The 19,802-nt window shown below is 41.5% G+C and overlaps 1 protein-coding gene across 6 annotated transcripts in view; it reads left to right on the top strand.

Moving 5' to 3' along the window:
- The window catches only part of schip1 (schwannomin interacting protein 1), a 686,116-nt gene that overhangs the window by 556,305 nt on the left and 110,009 nt on the right, over positions 1-19,802 (top strand). The gene's annotated exons all lie outside the window — the stretch shown is intronic.

Genomic DNA, 19,802 nt, shown 5'->3' with positions numbered 1-19,802 from the left:
TTCTCTACAGCAATTTGAGAAGGTGATTTGCCAATCATCTTCTCTACAACAGTTAGGGATGGTTAATAAGCGCTGGCCTAACCACTTGCCCTGAACTCATTAAGGAAAAAAACACCTCAATTGAATTCGGGAAACACGCATGAGATCACTAGTTGCAGTTTTAGTAGGAGCCAATAGGAAGCAGAGTTTTTAAAAATTCTGCATGATGGATAGGGTTCCCTTTTTCAAATAAACTATTTTAAAAATCTGTATATTTATAGATCCACTGATTCTTTGTTATGATTTATCTGCCAGTCATTAGATTTATCTGATTGAATGTCAGTCAGAAATTATGACATATATTCACATGAGAGACTATAATTCTCATGTGGAAGTGTAAAAGGTCAGAGTGCCAGGAGTAGGGAAGCTCTTCTCCCAACCACATTCACGCTTGGATGACTCTGATTCTTGGAAGTACGGATATTGTGAAACAACTACCGGTCATATGATTGTGTTAATGTCCACTCACTTGCTGGGTTGAAATGATGCATTAAATGCACTCGTAGGTGTTTGAAAATGCCTCTGAGGGAATACTAAGTCACATCTCGGGAGGAATGAAACCCCTGTTTGAAATCAAATATCATTCGTGGTATTCTCTTGGTCTACATGCTTACTGTCCATTGTCCATCCTCTGAAGAATAAAATTCAGCATAACTAATGGGGTAAAGGCTTAGAGAATTTTCCCACTAACAGAGGAGGCTTTTAGCAAGTCATTAAAAATTTAGGTTCATGCTTTCAGCATGTCAGTGAGCAGTGAGTTGGTTAAATTGTCTGATTCAGTTTAGAATTTTTAAACATTTAATTTGGCCTAACTTCTCAAAACAGACAATGGGTTGTCCGATTCTGAGATTTTGGATATCTTTAGAATTTAAAACCAGAACATAAATTAACCTCTTTTGAGGATGGATAGTCAACAAAACAGATTATTGGAAAGAACATAGTTTTTTCCTTTTCCCTACTGTTCTTCCCACCCACCTTCAGTGAAGGAGTTCATTTTAGCTTCCAGTTTGTCTGTCTTCATACATCTATATCTAAGACTTGCATTTATATAGAGGCTTTGACATAGGGGAACATCCAGGAATGTATTGAAAGAAAAATTAACCTGAAGCCAAAGAAAGAGATATTAAGATGGCTAATTTAAAGCTTGGCCAAAGGTTTAAGGCAGACCTTAAAAGAGGATTTTAAGACGGAGCAATATGAGGAGTGAATTTCAGAGGTTGGAGCTCAGATGGGGATAGCCAGTGGTGGGACAGAAGGTATGGGGAGGATGGACTACCATAATTGAAAGATTGCAGACTTCTTGGAGGATTGCGCAGTTGGGTGGATATGGATGCAGAGATGCAAAGAATACAACCTGAAGATTGGGGGAACGGCAAATTGTGCGGAGGGTGTGGAGAGTCTGCAGAAGGATCTAGATAGGCTGGGCGAATGGGCCAGGAAATGGCAAATGGAATTCAATGTTGGCAAGTGTGAGGTGGTCCACTTTGGTAGGAAGAATGGTAGGAAGGACTATTACTTACGGGGCGAAAAACTGCGGCAGGCGACGGTGCAGAGGGACCTCGGGGTCCTTGTGCATGAGTCGCAAAAACGCAGCTTGCAGGTGCAGCAGGTGGTCAGGAAGGCGAATGGGATGCTGGCCTTCATAGCGAGGGGGATTGAATATAAAAGTAGGGAGGTCTTGCTGCAGCTGTATAGGGCATTGGTGAGGCCGCAGCTGGAGTACTGTGTGCAGTTTTGGGCGCCGCACCTGCGCAAAGATATTTTGGCCTTGGAGGGAGTGCAGAGGAGGTTTACTAGGCTGATACCGGAGTTGAGGGGGTTGAGCTATGATGAGAGGCTGAATAAACTGGGCTTGTACTCGTTAGAGTTTAGAAGAATGAGGGGAGATCTCATTGAGACGTATAAGATAATGAATGGGATGGATAGGATAGAGGTGGAGAGACTCTTCCCGCTCAAAAAAGACAGTAGGACTAGGGGGCACAGCCTCAAGATAAAAGGGGGGCGGTTTAGAACGGAGTTGAGGAGGAACTTCTTCACTCAAAGGGTGGTGAATCTCTGGAATTCTCTGCCCGTTGAAGTGGTGGAGGATGCCTCGCTAAATATTTTTAAGACGCGGGTTGATGGGTTTTTGATAAGAGAGGGGATTAAGGGTTATGGGGAGAGGGCGGGAAAGTGGAACTGAGCAGCGACAGATCAGCCATGATCTTATTGAATGGCGGGGCAGGCTCGAAGGGCTAGATGGCCTACTCCTGCTCCTATTTCTTATGTTCTTATGTTCTTAAGTTGAGAATTTAAAAATTTGAGGTTTTGGAGGAGTGGGAACTGGGTCAGCTAATATAGTGATGGTGAGTGAATGGTATCAAGTCCAAAGGACATAGGCAGCAGAGTTGGATGTGACTGTTTATGGAACATGGGACGCTGGCCAGGAGAGCACTGTAATAGTTAAGTCAGGTGGTAACAAAAACATGATGAAGATCCTAGCAACAGTGGAGCCTGACGATGATATTGATTTTTGTGATGGTGTATATGTGGAGTTGAAACTTTAGTTCAAATAGGACAGCAAGATTGCAGATAGTCTGGTTTAGTGTGTGCCACTTGCCAGGGAAAGGCATGGTGAGGGGACGGAACAAAAGGTGCAGACTAAAGACAATGGCTTTGGTATTTCTGATGTTCCAGCTCATCTAGGATCAGATGTCAGCAGTGATGGGTAACCTAGACATTGAGTGAGCCCCAAGATTGAAGTTGGGCACGTTCATTAATGTGACCCTTTAATAAGGTTGAGTACATTTAATAAACACCAAATATTTCATATTTTTTCTGTTTATGCATCATTAGTTGCTAAGCTGCACGGTGATTAGCACTGCTGCCACACAGCGCCAGGGACCCGGGTTCAATTCCCAGCTTGGGTCAACTGTTTGTGCGGAGTTTGCACGTTCTCCCTCGTGTCTTTGTGGGCTTCCTCCAGGTTCTCCAGTTTCGTCCCACAGTCCGAAAGGTGTGCTGATTAGATGCATTGGCCATGCTAAATTCTCCCTCAGTGTGCCTGAACGTGTGCCAGAACGTGACGACTAGGGGATTTTCACAGTAACTTCACTGCAGTGTTCATGGGAGCCTACTTGTGATACTAATGAATAAAAAATAAGCTACCAAATAGCTAAGATATTTCTTGTTTTGTAATAAATAATGTTGCCACTCAACTCTTATTAATGCATAAAATAACTCGTATTGAGGCAGTTAGATCGTAAACAGGTAAAGTTGCTTTTCAATGTGGAGGATCTGACGTGGAGCGTATATACTTATAAAATTCTGCAACATTGAGCATTACTCTCAGTCCGCTGGGTAGTATCTGAGACCAAACAAACCTAAAAATAAATGAAACCATTGCTTTAATTACACAGTGGAAGCCACATGGTAGACTCTCCCTTTTACAACCACCAATTTGAACAAAATAAGAATGATTCCATGCTGCAGTTGTAAACTAATCCTCTTCTGTATTGTAACTGTGCAGCATTATATCAAAAAATATTTTGTGGATTGAAACCTTCAGGAAAAGGATGAATTGTTTGCATTTACTTTGACCAATAGTAACTCACCAAAGGAACACATCAGTATTAAAATCCCTGTTACGAAGAAGTCATTATGGACTTGAAGTGTTAGCCCTGTTTCTGTTGCTGGTGGACCTGCGGCGTTTTTCCATCCGTTTCCTGCTTTTATTTCAGTTACAGTTAAGATGTTTGCATTGTGTGTTTGTCAAGCTCAGTTTAACAGCTAACCTGAATAACATTCTCTGGTTACCATGTTGGTGAAATCCTAGAAGTTTCATATAATTTCCAGTGAAACAAATATTCTTGCATACGTTTACAATTTTTTCAGAAAATACAAAGTAATGAACACATTGGGTAGATTTTTCCAAAACACTGGCCAGAGGAAGCCTCCCTCTTTTGTGAAAATTCTTATTTTGTTCAATTTGCTATTTGGGCCAATGGAGCTCAGTCTTTAACCGTCAGCACTAATTCCAGGCTGCTGTATGAACCTGATCTTCTCCTCCCTTGTAAATGACATGAGGACATCATGAATGGCACATTTACCTTGTGATGGTAACACCAGCTGTATTATCCTGTTAACATTTCTTAAAGGCTGCAAATCCTCCTTGTAGAACTGCCAGTGGCAAATATAATGGATGGAATTTTATGAGATGTTTTCAAAACGGGATCTTATGGTCCCTCTTGTCCCAAAACTGCAAAATCCCGCCCGAGGTTAACAGACCTTTCCAAAAGAGAAAACGCTGTAAAAGCTCAGCATATCTGGCAGGTTCTGTAAAGAGAGAAAAGAGCTGACATTTCAAGTCCTGATAAACCTTTGTCAAAGGACTTTTCCATGTTCTGCCCCTCGCTTGTTCCAATTCTTGTGACAGGGGGAGTGATAAAATTCAAACCCAGATGTCCAGGTAGTCTGAAAATTGGGGAGTTCCAGATCTGTTTTATGAGCGCGTTTTCACGCCCAATCTTATGAACTGTGTCTCTGAAAAGATGGGCTGGTCTGTTTCCAGCCAGAGAGGATGTAGGCATGGCTTAACTCACGAGCCAGCTTGTAGAGGGAGGTATTGTGTATTTGCAGACATCTGTTGCTGCGCATTTACGTTATCAGTAGCAGGCGTGCAACAGACAAAGACAGTTGTCAGGCACCTGCTGCTGTAGGTAGCCTCAAGGAGACCCCCCCCTCCCTCCACCTCCACACCCACAATTGCAGGTCCCGCTGGTGGGGCTGGCCATGTCGGAATTCCGGGTGACACTTATCCCAAAATGCTTCTAGAAAATGCTGTACTTCAACTGACTAACTTATCTTGCTAACAGTTTTTTAATCTCTTTAGGGAAGATTGTTGACCAGAATATTGGGTGAATTATTCTACAATTCTTTCTTATCTTTACAATCCATAAGAACCAGCCAATCTGAGTTTTGGTTTAACATATCGTCCAATGGATACCACCTTTGACAGTGCAGCATGCATTCTGAGCTAAAGCCTGTATTATTATTATTATTATTATTATTATTATTATTATTATGTTTCTTGAGGCATAATTTTAACCTAATTTGCCCATTGGAAAACTAGCAGCCCTCGGTTTTACACCCTGCACGATTTTACTTCACATTAATGCATAATACATTCCAAGGGTGTATAATAGAAAGGAGGAAATACAATGAATGAACTACTATTCCAATTTTCAGAGAGACACACTTTTTGATTTTTGGCATCAAATGTTATTCCAGCTGTCACCTGGTTAAGTTTGTTGTCACGTCATTTTGAGTTTTCTACTCATTTTGCTGGTGTGGAAATGTATAGAATAGTTTAAAACTCATTCAGCTGTTTTTACACACGTAGAAAATGCCTTCTAATTGAGTCATGGATTTATCTTTAGAACACGCTCAGTGGAATCCAAGTGCACCTGCTCTCAGTTCCTCCAGGCTTCAAAATGATCAGGGGTGTTACTTCGTAATATAACTCCGAAGGGTTGGGAGCCTTTGAAAGAAATTTAATTTCACCCCCTCGCCCAATTTTTTCATGTTAGAGTGTGCCCAATTAGAAGTGGGAGTATGAAGACTGAAGGCCATTCTACCCTCGAACCCAAAGTTGTCTTGTCATAGTTACATGGGCGCCGGTAGTATAAACAATTGAATACTTTTGATGTCGAAGGTAGTAAAATGCTGCCGGGGAAATCTTCACTACCTGTTACTGACCACAAGTATTGCCTATGAAGCCATTAGTTCCTTGAGCAGCATTTGGTTTCAGGTTGCCACTTTGGACCCGCGTAGAGACAGGGTTAATCGTTCAACATGCCTCTGCCTTGCCAGCATTTAGGAAGGGCCATTGACTGAACTCACTAAGTTATGTTTGAAATTTTGCACTAATTATTTCTATAAGCTCAGCAGCATTAAAAGCCTACTTGTGAAATTGGCACTCTGGATCAGGATATACAAGAGGAGTACTCTGTTGCTAAATCCATCCAGCAGAAGCATTGAAAGATGAGGCTTTTTAAAAAATTGTGTTCATGGGATGTGTCCATGTGCTCTTGAACTGCTGAAGTCCATATGATGCAGGAACACCCGTAGTGCTGATAGAAAGGGAGTTTGAGGATTCTGGCCCCATGACAGTGAAGGAGCAGCAGTATGGTTCCAAGTCAGGATGGCGTACCAGTTGGACAGGAATTTGTAGTGGCGCCTTGGAACTGCTGTCCTTGCCTGCTAGGTGCTAGAGTTTGCATGTTTGGAAAATGCTGTTGAAGGGGACTTGCCAAGTTGGTGCACACTACTGCCACTGCGTCGGTGGTGAAGGGAGTGAATATTTAAGACGGTGGATGGGTGCCAATCAATCAAACTGTCCCCACCCACCCCGTCCAGGGTGGTGATGGTAACTGGCAATTCATTCATATCCATGCTGTCCGCCTAAGAATTAATGCTCTCAAAGCAGGACCAAAAACATTGTTACAGCCTTTTTGTTTTTGATAATTTTGATCTAAAGATATATATGCATTACATCTGTGACATTGCAGTACATGGCACACAACATCTATGTGCCAATGTCATGGTTTAGCTCTGGAGGATCTGTTTAGCTCAGACAACTGGATGCAGAGTGGCGCCAACAGTGTGGTTTCAATTCCCGTACCAGCTGAGATTACTCATGAAGGCCCCACCTTCGCAACCTTTGCTCTCGCCTGAGATGTGGTGATCCTCAGGCTAAATTACCACCACTCCCCTTTTTAAGGGGTTTGTCTGGGATTATGGTGACTTTACTTTTACACAGTGTCATGGATGCAACATGTGTAATCCTCAAACCTGAACGAAAGCAATGAAACGTTTTAGGAGGATTTCCCAAATTTAGGTGAAAACCCGTTTTTAGCAATTCAACTACCTCCTACCCAAAGAATTCTGTTGGAATTGGTAAGAATAGATATTAATGATTGCTACTGCTGCAAGAGTATTTGATGGCTATGCTTATCTGATTGTTTTGTATCAGGTGGAATTCCAACAGCCTCGGGATAAGATTCCCCATTGTTGTGTAGTATCCTTTTGGTGTGTGCCACCCAAGAACCAGCTAAATTTGCCCAAACAAGGAAAATGACTGAGTGATTTAAAAAAAACCCTGAACTCAGCGCTTATCGTCTCTTTATGGGAATCCAGTTGTTCATTTACACTACAAATATTGCCCATTTTTGTGCCAGGAATGCAGTGCCTGAGGCTCAGTTTTTAAAGAATGGAGCTGTAAACAAAGATTAGTCATTCTGATTTACTCCTTAGAATGTACCACGTTAGCCAAAGAGTCAGTGAACTGAGTCATGGTGAGTCATTATACTTGATGGAAAAGCTAAATCGGTTCAACCTATCAGTAAAGTGAACATAATAACTGCACTTTGATTCCTGTGCAGTCTGCAGAGTAGCAGTACAGTGGGATGTTTTCATTCTTCCCTGTAGTGGTTTTACTGACTCACCTAATGAAAGGGCAACGCTCTGAGAGCACATGATTTCAAATAAACCTTTTGGACTTTAACCTGGTGTTGTGAGACTTCTTACCGTGTCCAGTCCAGTCCAATGCCGGCATCGCCACATCATGGTTTTACTGGAGCAGTGGCCACTCCATTATCTTTGAGGCTGTGAGCTGAAATATGGTGACTGGGAATTTGCGCAGAGCTGCTCCCCCTCCATAACTTTGCTGGAATTGTGACACAAACTCACCTTTGCTCATACGTGCAGCTTGCTCAGCACAGTGGCCAAAGTTCTGCTATGAACAGATTTCAGAATTAGATTTTAAGATGGGATATTACATGACTATTAAAACAACATGGTGACCATGGTTTAGTGGTATTATCACTAGGCTATTAATCCAGAAATTCAGGAAATGTTCTGGGGATCCGAGTTCAAATCCCACCATGGTAGATAGTGGAATTTGAATTCAATAAAAATATATCTGGAATTAAGAATCTACTAATGACCATTGTCAATTGTTGAAAAAAAACCCATCTGGTTCACTAATGTCCTTTTTAGGAAGGAAATATACTGTCCTAACCTGGTCTGACCTACGTGTGACTCCAGAGCCACAGCAATGTGTTTGACTCTCAACTGCTTTCGGACAACTAGGGATGGGCAATAAGTATTGATGTGGAGATGCCAGCATTGGACTGGGATGAACACAGTAGGAAGTCTCACAACTCCAAGTTAAAGTCCAACAGGTTTATTTGGTAGCGCAAGCCACTAGCTTTCGGAACGCTGCTCCTCCATCAGGTGAGTGGGATTTCTGTTCACAAACAGGGCATATAAAGACACAAACTCAATTTACAAAATAATGGTTGGAATATGAGTCTTTACAGGTAATTAAGTCTTAAAGGTACAAACAATGTGAGTGGAGAAAGGGCTAAGCACAGGCTAAAGAGATGTGTATTGTCTCCAGCAAGGCCAGTTAGTGAGATTTTTGCAAGCCCAGGCAAATCGTAGAGGTTACAGATAGTGTGACATGAACTCAAGATCCCGGTTGAGGCCGTCCTCGTGTGCGGAACTTGGCTATCAGTCTCTGCTCAGCGACTGTGCGTTGTTGTGTATCGTGAAGGCTGCCTTGGAGAACGCTTACTCAAAGATCAGATGACGAATGCCCATGACCATTGAAATATTCCCCTACAGGAAGCGAAAACTCTCTTGCCCGATTATTGTCGAGTGGTGTTCATTCTTCTGTTGTCATAGCGTCTGTATGGTCTCCCCAATGTACCATGCCTCGGGACATCCTTTCCTGCAGTGTAACAGGTAGACAATGTTGGCCAAGTTGCAAGTGTATGTACCATGTACCTGGTGGATGGTGTTCTCACGTGAGATGATGGCATCCATTCGATGATCTGGCATGTCTTGCAGAAGTTGCTGCGACAGGGTTCTGTGGTGTCATAGCAACAGTGACCACAACACCACACAACACTGCCACAGCAACCTTTGCAAGATGTGCCGGATCATCGACACAGATGCCATCATCTCACGTGGGAACACCATCCACCAGGTACATGGTACATACACTTGAAACTTGGCCAACGTTGTCTACCTTATACGCTGCAGGAAAGGATGTCCCAAGGCATGGTACGTTGGGGAGACCGTGCTGATGCCACGACAACAGAAGAATGAGCACCACACGACAATCATCAGGCAAGAGTGTTCTCTTCCTGTTGGGGAACACTTCAACGGTCACGGGCATTCGTCCTCTAATCTTCGGGTAAGTGTTCTCCAAGGCAGCCTTCGCGACACATGATAACGCACAGTCGCTGAGCAGAGACTGAGCAAGTTCTGCACACATGAGGACGGCCTCAACTGGGATCTTGAGTTCATGTCACACTATCTGTAACCCCCACAATTTGCCTGGGCTTGCAAAACGTCACTAACTGGCCTTGCTAGAGACAATACACATCTCTTTAACCTGTGCTTAACCCTTTCTCCACTCACATTGTCTGTACCTTTGAGACTTGATTACCTGCAAAGACTCACATTCCAACCATTATCTTGTAAATTGAGTTTGGGTCTTTATATGCCCTGTTTGTGAACACGAGTCCCACTTGCCTGATGAAGGAGCAGCGCTCTGAAAGCAAGTGGCTTGTGCTACTAAATAAACCTGTTGGACTTTAACTTGGTGTTGTGGGACTTCTTGCAATAAATACTGGCCAGCCAGTGATGCCCATGTCCCGCAAATAAAACGAATAAAGAAAAAAAATATACAAGTGTGTACCGGTGCAGATTGGGCAACTCGCTCTTTCCTTCACTCCTCCTCTCAGTTCTTGGGCCTCACTGACTTCATGAACCTCCCAGGAAGATTTAACTGGAGTCCTCCTTCAAAGTTCTTTGCACTGTAACTACTGCAGTGCACTTTACCAAAGTCTTCTATTCTGCACCCTGTTCAGGTTGGATGAATTATTGACCAGACATTTTGTCCTGGAAGGGTTTATTGATATTTCAAAAGACTCTATTGGGTGCCAAGTTCTTAAGGTTGAACATCTGCTTTTGTCAATCAACTGCCATTGCTGTTCAGGGCTTTTTATGAATCATTTGGCCATATTTGGTAATTCTTACCTCATTTCTTCCTTATCACCTCTTGAGCTGGCTTTCCTAGACGAATTCCACCCTCCCATAACATTCCATGTCTGGTATATCACTGAAAGGGTTTCATTCATTCTAATATCAGTTAATAATGTTTGGACCGGTTCAGGAAGTCTGCTAACAAGCATGCACAAAGGTTTCCATGCAGCTGTTTGTACCTCTTATCAGGCTGGTGAACTAGGCTGTTGTTCACTGCAGGCACGCCTAATGTTCCTATGTACTAAATTTAAAAAAGTATTACTTTCTTAAAGTTACAAAGCCAATGCAGAGTGGACCCTTACTCTATCCCTTTGCTTGCTTCAAAACAAGTTCAAATTGAATCCAATTCATGTTCCTCACAAGAGAGACATACAAGATCCAAGCTGACAAGAAAAGGCATGATCTTGGGCTTGATCTGATGCTTGATCTTAGCTTGTATACTTCAGTGAGCATCTTAGTTCATTAAAGTTAAATGAAGAGACTGACACAGTTTCATGTCACTCGTTACAACAAAGGCTTTTTGTTCAAACTAACCAAACTTATCTAAGAATATGATTTTTCCAGCCTGGTTTCCAGTCAAAAATGAGCTTAAAGCACAATCACCATCAAACACCAATGCAGCCCTTTACCTATTTCAATCTGTATTTGCATATTGAAGCTCTAATCTGAATCTCTAACTATTTCTAATTTCTAACACCAAATGAGTCCAAGCGTCACGTGGTGAGATTTACTGAAAGTAGACGGAACATGGATGACTTGTATTTTAGCATGAACACTTTGAGGATATGACTAATTTTTACTGCCTCATGGAATAACTTTTCAAATATTTATTTTATCCTGATTATTCACTGTTGTTTGAGAAGCATTCGACTATCATCTGGTCAGACTCACTATTTGAAGAAGCTGATAGGTCACATTTCCTTCAGTTTAACTTATTTTAAATCAATGGCAATATTGCAATAATTTTGAGTCATGCAAATAGTTTTACAATAACAAAACTTGCAGCTGGCTTGATATCTCTTTAAAATTGGGACTCAACAGCTGACTGACTCCACAAATATAGTTGATGATCTGTGACCCCTTTTGTCCACTCATAGGGAATATGCACAGGCTTTTGTTCCAGTTGAAGCCTCGGGCTAACACAACGTCACAGGAGGGTCACAGGCTGGATGTTCCTGTTACATTGGCCTCCCATATTATCAGCAAGCATAATGTCATGGATGTTAGCATTGCTACCTCACAGCACCAGGGACCTGTGTTCTCTTCCTGTCTTGGGTCTCTATCTGTGCGCTATCTGCACGTTCTCCCCTTGTCTGCATGTGTTTCCTCCAGGTGCTGCAGTTTCCTCCCACAGTCTGAAAGATGTGCTGGTCAGGTGTGATAGCCATGCTAAATTCTCCCTCAGTGTACCTGAAGAGGTGCCAGTGTGTGGCGACTAGGGGATTTTCATAGTAATTACATTGCAGTGTTTTAAAAAAGTTTATTTATTAGTCACAAAATAAGGCTTACATTAACACTGCAATGAAGTTACTGTGAAACTCCCGTCATTGCCATAGTCTGGCACCTGTTCGGGTCAATACACCTAACCAGCATGTCTTTCTGAATGTGGGAGAAAACTGGAGCACCTGGAGGAAACCAACGCAGGCACGAGGAGAAAGGGTAAACTCCACACAGACAGTGAACCAAGCCGGGAATTGAACCTGGGTCCCTGGCACTGTGAAACAGCAGTACCAACCCCTGTGCTACCATGCTGCCCATGTAAATGTAAGTCTACTTGTAACACAAAATAAATAAACTGAATGGAAGTTGGCTCGTGGAAAGGAGCATGTGAGGCCAACCCAAGCTGGATCATGGCCTGAATTCCTGGAGATAAGAATGTAAAGTAAATTTGGCCCCCTCAGGCCAAATGACTCTCCCTTCATCAGGTAGTAGTACCCAATATGGGCCTCCAGTGGCATGAGTGCTCACCAACTTTATTTAAATTATAACCTTCTCTTGAACTTCAAACCTTTAGTGCGGTCAACAGCAAAGACCATCAACAAGCACATTTCAGAATTTACTCCAGTTATGCATACAGAATCCCTCCTTTTGAAATTTTTCAGGGTGCAGTGGAATTCTAAAATATTAAAATTAACCCCAGTGCTCACCATCAATACCCATATCAATAAAACAACTGGTTCTCTGATTTCAGTATTGAGTTGTAAAGGCACACTTTTCTTTTATTAATTTGTGGGACTGGCCAGCATTTATTACCAATCCCTGGTTTCCCAAGGTCAGTTAAGAGTCAACACATTGTTGTGGCTCTGCAGTCACACAGAAGCCAAGCCAGGCAAGGATGGCAGATTTCCTTCTCTGAAGGACATTAGTATGTCCCTATGTTTAGATGTCCCTATACTGTCATGACCTGTATTTTAATTTTTTTCTTTCGTGATGTTGTAGCAAATGTGAAACTTTGTTGTGGAATATAGTTTCTCCATAGGGTTTTGACCAAGTGGTCTTTTTGATTGAATCTACATTCTTTGACTGATCCTGCATCCTTCACGCAGGCATGCACTTCCAGGGAGGGTAGTGGAAGGGTGAAACCTCACAACATTTAAGGAGTACTTGGATGAGCACTTGAAATGTCATAACATTCAAGGCTATGGGTCAAATGCTAGAAAGTAGGATTAGTGTAGATTTATCAGTGCAGGCTCAATGGGCTGAAGGGCCTCTTCTGTACTGTATCACTCTATGACCCTCCAATCTGTCTCCAGTCAGATTTGGAATAAGCTTCATTGCCCCAGTGACCTTTGTCTTGCTTTGTCCCATTACCAAACAAGTTCTACAGTCTTTCATGTAAGCGCCAATAGGTTCCATTATGTTTCTGCCTAGATTTTAGAACAAGTAACATTGCATATAGTTAGGGACCCCATGGCACTGTTCTGAAGGCTTGTACTTCAGATAGGTTTTAAGTTTATTTATTAGTGTCACAAGTTACATTAACGCTGCAATCAAGTTACTGTGAAAATCTCATAGTTGCCATGCAGAGTCCACACAAACGGTGACCCAACTGGGAATCGAACCTGGGTATCTGGCACTGAGGCAGCAGTGCTAACCATTGTGCCACCATGCATTTAAGCACAATTATTTTGAGGTTTTTAAATTTTCTAATAAACATTTCAATTTGTTGTTCCCCGTAATCTTTTTGGCTCAAAAAGATGGTGGTACTAAACTTGTGTGGAATAGACCTATAAAATACAAAGTTACAATACGCTAACCAACTATGTGATTGGCTGTTAAGAGGTGTCTTAATGCATTTCTGGGTAAAATATTTTAATTTGTAAGATGATGCAGATCAGTTTAGATCAAGTTATACATCATTTTTGCTGTGTAAATGATACTTTGCAAAGTGGCCATTATGCACAATGAGAATGAAGTAATGTTTAACTAGTTAAAATTGATGGTGTAATAGAAGGCATGGTTGGTCACTAGAGTAGGATTAGCCTGCTTGCTAAGAAGGTGTCAAATACTCTCAATGATGGAGATCAATTTCACTTTGGTTCACCTTAATTTGAATTTAATTTGTTCTTCTTAAACTGATGGATGTGTCAATTGGTACATGTGTCATGATGTTGTAAAATAGTGACTTGGACAGGGTAAAAGAAGGTCGGCATATATTTAAATTAGATTTGAAGGAAATTCACTGTAGAATACACTCCAGTTGTTAATATGGTGACATTAATCCTGTTCACAATTTCAGCGAAGTAACCATGGAATACATAGCAAAAAAAAGTCTCACTTCTCAGATTTTTTTGTGCTGAAAATTATTTTTGGAAATAATACTGCATTTTGTTGAGTGCTGATGAATATTCAGAAATATCTAAATCTTACTGCTTGTTACGTTTGCAGGAAGAATTCCATTTTCCCTGTGCTATGCAGATAATGATCATGATCTGAAAGTAAAGTTTGTGGATTGAAGGGAGAAGCCTTCCGTCAGGATGCCCATTAACCCACTCGATGGCCTCTACCATTCCTGTGGTCCTTCTTTATTTTCATTCACAGCAAATATTGCATTTATTTTTGGTCATTCAGGGCATAAGGTAAATTTTAACTGAGAGACCTAAAAACCTCAAGTTCCATATCCCTTCTCTCAGCCAAAGAACGTCAGAAACCATATTGGTGGCTTGTTTCCCATGTCCCCTGCTGATGGGTCCCCCTGTCCAACCCCATTATAGCTCCACCCTCTTGGCACTGCAGGGTCCCTTGTGGCCATTGGGGTGACAGGTGGGCAACTGCCCAGCCTTGACCCTAACCCCAACCCGGGGTGTCAATGGCCTCTGAGCGCCCCCAGTGTGACCATTGTGCCAGGTCTCCGCTTGCAGAGACCAGTAATGATTTGCTTGGTTGTGGAGCCAAACCTGAAGACGGGTGAATTCTGTGTGTTGGGATTTTAATGGGCTATGTATATTTAAATGCTACTTTAAAAATGTTAATCGGACTTCTACTCTTTCTGAATGCGATTTGGTTCTTGTCACAAAGGGGTCAGGAAAATTTGCAGGTTTGTTGGGCCAGCCACGAAACAAATTTTTAGGCTTGCATGTTATTCTCCAGGACTGGTGCAATCTGTGCTAGGCACAACATCGTTAGAGAATCGCCCCCATTGAAGCAAAAAGCTACATACATTAAATGGGTTAAAGGGGATACCATATCTTTGTGGCATTCTTCATCATGAAGAAGAAATGTCAAAAAAGTAGGTCTGCTGTAATGCTCGGGATGAACTGTCTGGGCCTTTCCCTTATTTATCTCCAGAGTGAAGTGTTGTCAAATTTTATATTTTGATGTCTTGTGTGGTATGTGTGAATAAAGAAAGTTCTGGACTCCAATAAGTTATTTTAAACGTAACTTCATACTGTCACTTGCCACATAACGAAGGTCACTTGCATTAAAAGGCTGAATGCTGACCTACTGCAGAAGGATTTATATGGATTGAAGAGAAGACTTCCAGAATATCAAGTCACCTGCTCCTCTTCAAACAAGATGGATCACAAGATGATTCAGAGAATGTATCCAGTGTGACATTCACATGGATCGAAAAGATCCCAATTGTCAGTTAAACACCATTTTAACAAGCAGTTGATGATTTGGTATTTTAACACTGGGGTTACAAAGCCATGCAATGCAAATTTTGCCTTTGTCACATGCTGTGATTACACAGGGACAGTTCTGGGGATGCCACAAATGATTTTCTGTATTCCCAAGCTAAGATGGCAGGAGGTAGAATCAGTCAGCCTTAATTGCTGTCTAGTAGCCCTGTTGGAAATTTGTGTGTGGATGTAGGGTGTGGATAAGCTTGCCCTTAGCCGTATTATCCTCTTGCAGAGTCAGATACTAATGGCTTACCCAAACACCATCTATAAATTACTATCCAGCTGGGGTCATGCATTGTGGTATTCATGGTCCATTCCTTGTAAAATATAGAGATTTGGAAGAAGAAATTGTTTCCCCTTAGTTTGATTTAGTGCTGCATTCTTCTGGAAGTAGTTAGTGTAATTGGGTAGCCTGGTCAAATGGCTGCTATACTGACCACACATTTCCAACATAATTACATATATCATATGTATTACTGGAGCTGCAATATGAATACTAAGCATATGGTGTAGTTTCAGTGCTGTTGTATGGGGTAGTATGCATCAGTGCTGTGTCTGTCTGTTTTTAAGGTCACTCTACTTCTCTGCTGTCAAGTCAGTGACAGGGGTCATCAATTTAAAATTATCACTAACAATAAGGAAAACCTCTTTCTACAGAGGAATGTTGAAGCATAGAATCCTGAGTTTAACCTCTTATGGTTTTATAAACCTTCAGGGTTATAACAGTTTGGGAAATTCGAAGCTGAAACAAAGTTACAGTGGTTAGCACTGCTGCCTCAGCGCCAGGGACTCTGGTTCAATTCCAGCCTTGGGTGACTGACTATGTGGAGTTGGCACATTCTCCCTGTGTCTGCGTGAGTTTCCTTTGGATGCTCTGGATTTCTCCCGTAGTTGAAAGATATGCAGGTTAAGTGGATTGGTCAGAATAAATTGTTCCTTAGTGTCCCTAGATGTGTAGGTTAGGAGATTAAATGTGCGGGGTTATGGGGATAGGATAGGGGTGGGCCTTTTTCAGAGACTTGATGGGCCAGATGGCCTCCTGCACTGTCGGGATTCTATGAATCTAATGCTCACTCTATTCTTTCACCCATTCTACATTTTGAGCTGACTTCTGTTAATCAGTTACTGAAATGCCCAGCACATATTTAATCCTTTTGGTATTTACATTTGTTTGCTTTTCATTGTTGTTATTTGCCTATCTCTTAAATATTCCTCCTTTTTTAATTGCTTGTTTTTATCTGTGTTTTTTTTTGAGGATCAAAGGGCTAAAGGTATACTCCTGTTCCTCTATAAATTGTGTGTTACTCCACATAATACAGATCTATAAATGTGTCAGCCATGGGTCAGTTAGTAACAATCTTGACTCTAAGCTAAAAGCTGTGGATTCAGATCCAGACGTGCCAACTATGAAATCTCAGTCAAATTCAGTCTTACTCACGACTTTGTATAAAGGATTTGTCTCCTGCTGACACTTGTATGGGACAGAACCACTTTGGCTGATTGGCAACTCAGTTACAGAGAGCTATGGTTCCCATTAGTTGCTAGGACAAAGACTAAGGGAGACAGATTATTAGGTTTTGGGCAAAAGATACAGGGGGAATATAAGGAAGAATTTTTTTATGCAACAAATGGTAATGACCTAGCACTTGCTGGTTATGTGGGTGGCAGAAGCAGAGACAGCAAATGATTTCAAAAGGAAATTGGATTTGCACATGAGGGAAATACACTTGCAGAGAAAGAGTAGGCAACTGCCTGTAATTAAATTGCTTGATAGAGGCCTGGCAATGGGCTGAATGGCCTTCTGTGCCATGTGATGAAATTGTGCCTTTAAGTAATGTGTTTGTGTCATGTCCTTGTGAAGGAGATATTCAGATTCAGCTCTGGTTTGTGGTGTTGCTTTGTCTGCTCCAGGCAGCCCACCTGGTGAGAATGCAGAAAAATAATTGCTCCTAGTTATTGGAGTGTTTGTTTTAATCTGAGTTCATGCGGTTTTGTAACTTGTTGTTTTCGTCCCCTTGGATTTCAGAGTAGGGTTTAATTAGGTTGATTGACATGACTGCGTCACGTGCTAATAGGAGGAGCTAGGCTTACTGAAGGTAAAAGCAGGTACTTTCTGTTTGATCTTGCAAGAAACAGCAGCTCTTCTCTCTCTGGAGATTCAAGTCTGGGACCTGCTAGAAAATAAGTATCTCTCTCCAGTGGTCGTCTGGAAATATGAAGACTAGCAGCCTGCATACTAGCACATCCGCCTATTGTTCGCTAGCTGATCTTAAAGAGGAATTTATGTCTGAGCAATATTGCTCAAGTTGGAACTGATAGAAATAGACGAGCAGTTGAGAATTGTATATTTTCGTGTTTAAGTACTTCAATTGATAAACCTTACACAGTATTTTTTGTTATGGTTAAAGTATATTGTTAAATAAAGTTTATTTTGATAATAGCTTCTTGTGGGTCAATAGAATCACACCTGGAGTGAACCATCTTATGCTCACGCTAATGCCAAAGTCAAAAGTAGTTGAGCTCTAGACCAACTTCATAATATACTTTGGAGTTTCCGAACTAGTCCTTTTAAAGTTGTAATGATTCGGTGACACGGCTCTGTAAGGTCCCAAAGCTGCCATTAGCATTTCTTTAAAAAAGCAATAGGCATCCTTTGAAAGGAAAGGCTAGAGGAAATGAGCCAGTAACAAGAATGCTGACACCACTTTTCTCTCCCCATCCCTCTCACACTCTCTCTTGGCTCAGGGACTATGAAAATTCAATTCCTGCATGCTCCCTCCATTCTTCCAAATGTAAGCTTCTTAAGTTTTTACTTACTCACTGTTGATAACCTCTCACTTAACTGTGACAGTTTTGACCTTGATTCAGTTCTCTCTACTGTTTTAATAAAAATCTCTCTCCAATGCTTCTTTTAGTGTATATTTCATTCCCCAACCTACTTTTTTAATTTTTAAACTTACTCTTCTTGTTAGCAAGCATTGTTTTGGAATCTTCAATATAGAATACTTTGGCCTGTGTCCCTCCATAACAAAAACTATAGAATTGTAAATTGTTGTCTGTTGGTACTAAAAGAGAAACTCTCACTACCTGAATATTTTTGACATGATTTGACATCATTTGCATTCAGTAGCTTTCATTTGCACTTGTATGACTTCAGTTGAAAATCCCACATGTTGGTTGTGCTCCAAAAAAATAATTTAGCTATCATTTAACATTGTAATTAGTGTAACTAACACCATTGTCATCACTTGTTCCAAAAACTGCAATGCTTAAACATTTGCAATTAGCAACATTACTTACCTCAAGCATTCAGACACCAAAACTGATAAGTTTATTTTCCATATTTTTGAATTTCAATAGTTTCAAGGATTCTAAAACTGAACCAACTTTAGAAGAGGTGGACTCTATTAAAATATGTGAAAACAAACTAGTTAATGTTTTTCTTTGTTACCTGTAATTAGTGCAGCACACCCCTGCCCATCAACATCTCCCCCCACCCCCAGAACACAGCACAGCAGTTTTCTCCCTCACCACCAGTTCCCCAACTCTCCTCATCACCCCAGTTTACAGCAGTTTTCTTTCCTCATATCCCCTTCCCTTTCCCCTCCACTGCTTTCTGAGGAAGAGAATTCCACAACAAGTGACCCTTTGAGAGAAAGACATTTTCCTCATTTCCATTTTATCAGGAAGTTCTCTAATTCTAATCTCCTCTGCAAAAGGATTTGATTTGATTTATTATTGTCATGTGGTAGCATACAGTGAAAAGTATTGTTTCTTGCTCACTATACAGAAAGAGCATACTGATCATAGAGAAGGAAATGAGAGATTGCAGAATATAGTGTTACAGTCACAGCTAGGGTGTAGAGAAAGATCAACTTAATGCAAGGTAGGTCCATTCAAGAGTCTGACAGCAGCAGAGAAGAAGCTGTTCCTGAGTTGGGGCTGATACGTGACCTCAGACTGTTGTATCTTTTTCCTGATGGAAGAGAGAATGACATGGTGTGTGGGGTCTTTAATTATGCTGGCTGCTTTGCCGAGGCAGTGGGAAGTGTAGACAGAGTCAGTGGATGGGAGGCTGGTTTGCATGATGGATTGGGCTACATTTGCGATCTTTTGTAGTCTCTTGTGGTCTTGGGCAGAGCAGGAGCCATACCAAGCTGTGATACAATCAGAAAGAATACTTTCTGTGGTTCATCTGTGAAAGTTGGTGAGAGTCACAGCTGACATGCCAAATTTCCTCAGTCTTCTGAGAAAGTAGAGGCATTGGTGGGCTTTCCTAACTATAGTATCAGCATGGAAACATCCTGCTGTCTTCTCAGGATCCTGAAGTTTCAATAAGTTCACCATGTATTCCAATGGACATAGGCCCAACATGCTCAACCTTCATGAGGTAAGCCCTTCATCCAGGAATGAGTCAAGTTACTTCTATGTATCTGCTTCTAATGTATTTAGATCCTTTTTCAAATAAGGAGACCAAAACTGTCAGATGTGGTTTCACCAAGACCCTATACAGCAATAGCAAAGCTTCACTACTTTTATGTT

This window comes from Carcharhinus amblyrhynchos, chromosome 3 (assembly GCF_965287045.1).
Source record: "Carcharhinus amblyrhynchos chromosome 3, sCarAmb.v2.hapA, whole genome shotgun sequence".
Lineage (NCBI taxonomy): Eukaryota > Metazoa > Chordata > Chondrichthyes > Carcharhiniformes > Carcharhinidae > Carcharhinus > Carcharhinus amblyrhynchos.
This window is presented reverse-complemented; position numbering and strand designations above follow the sequence as displayed.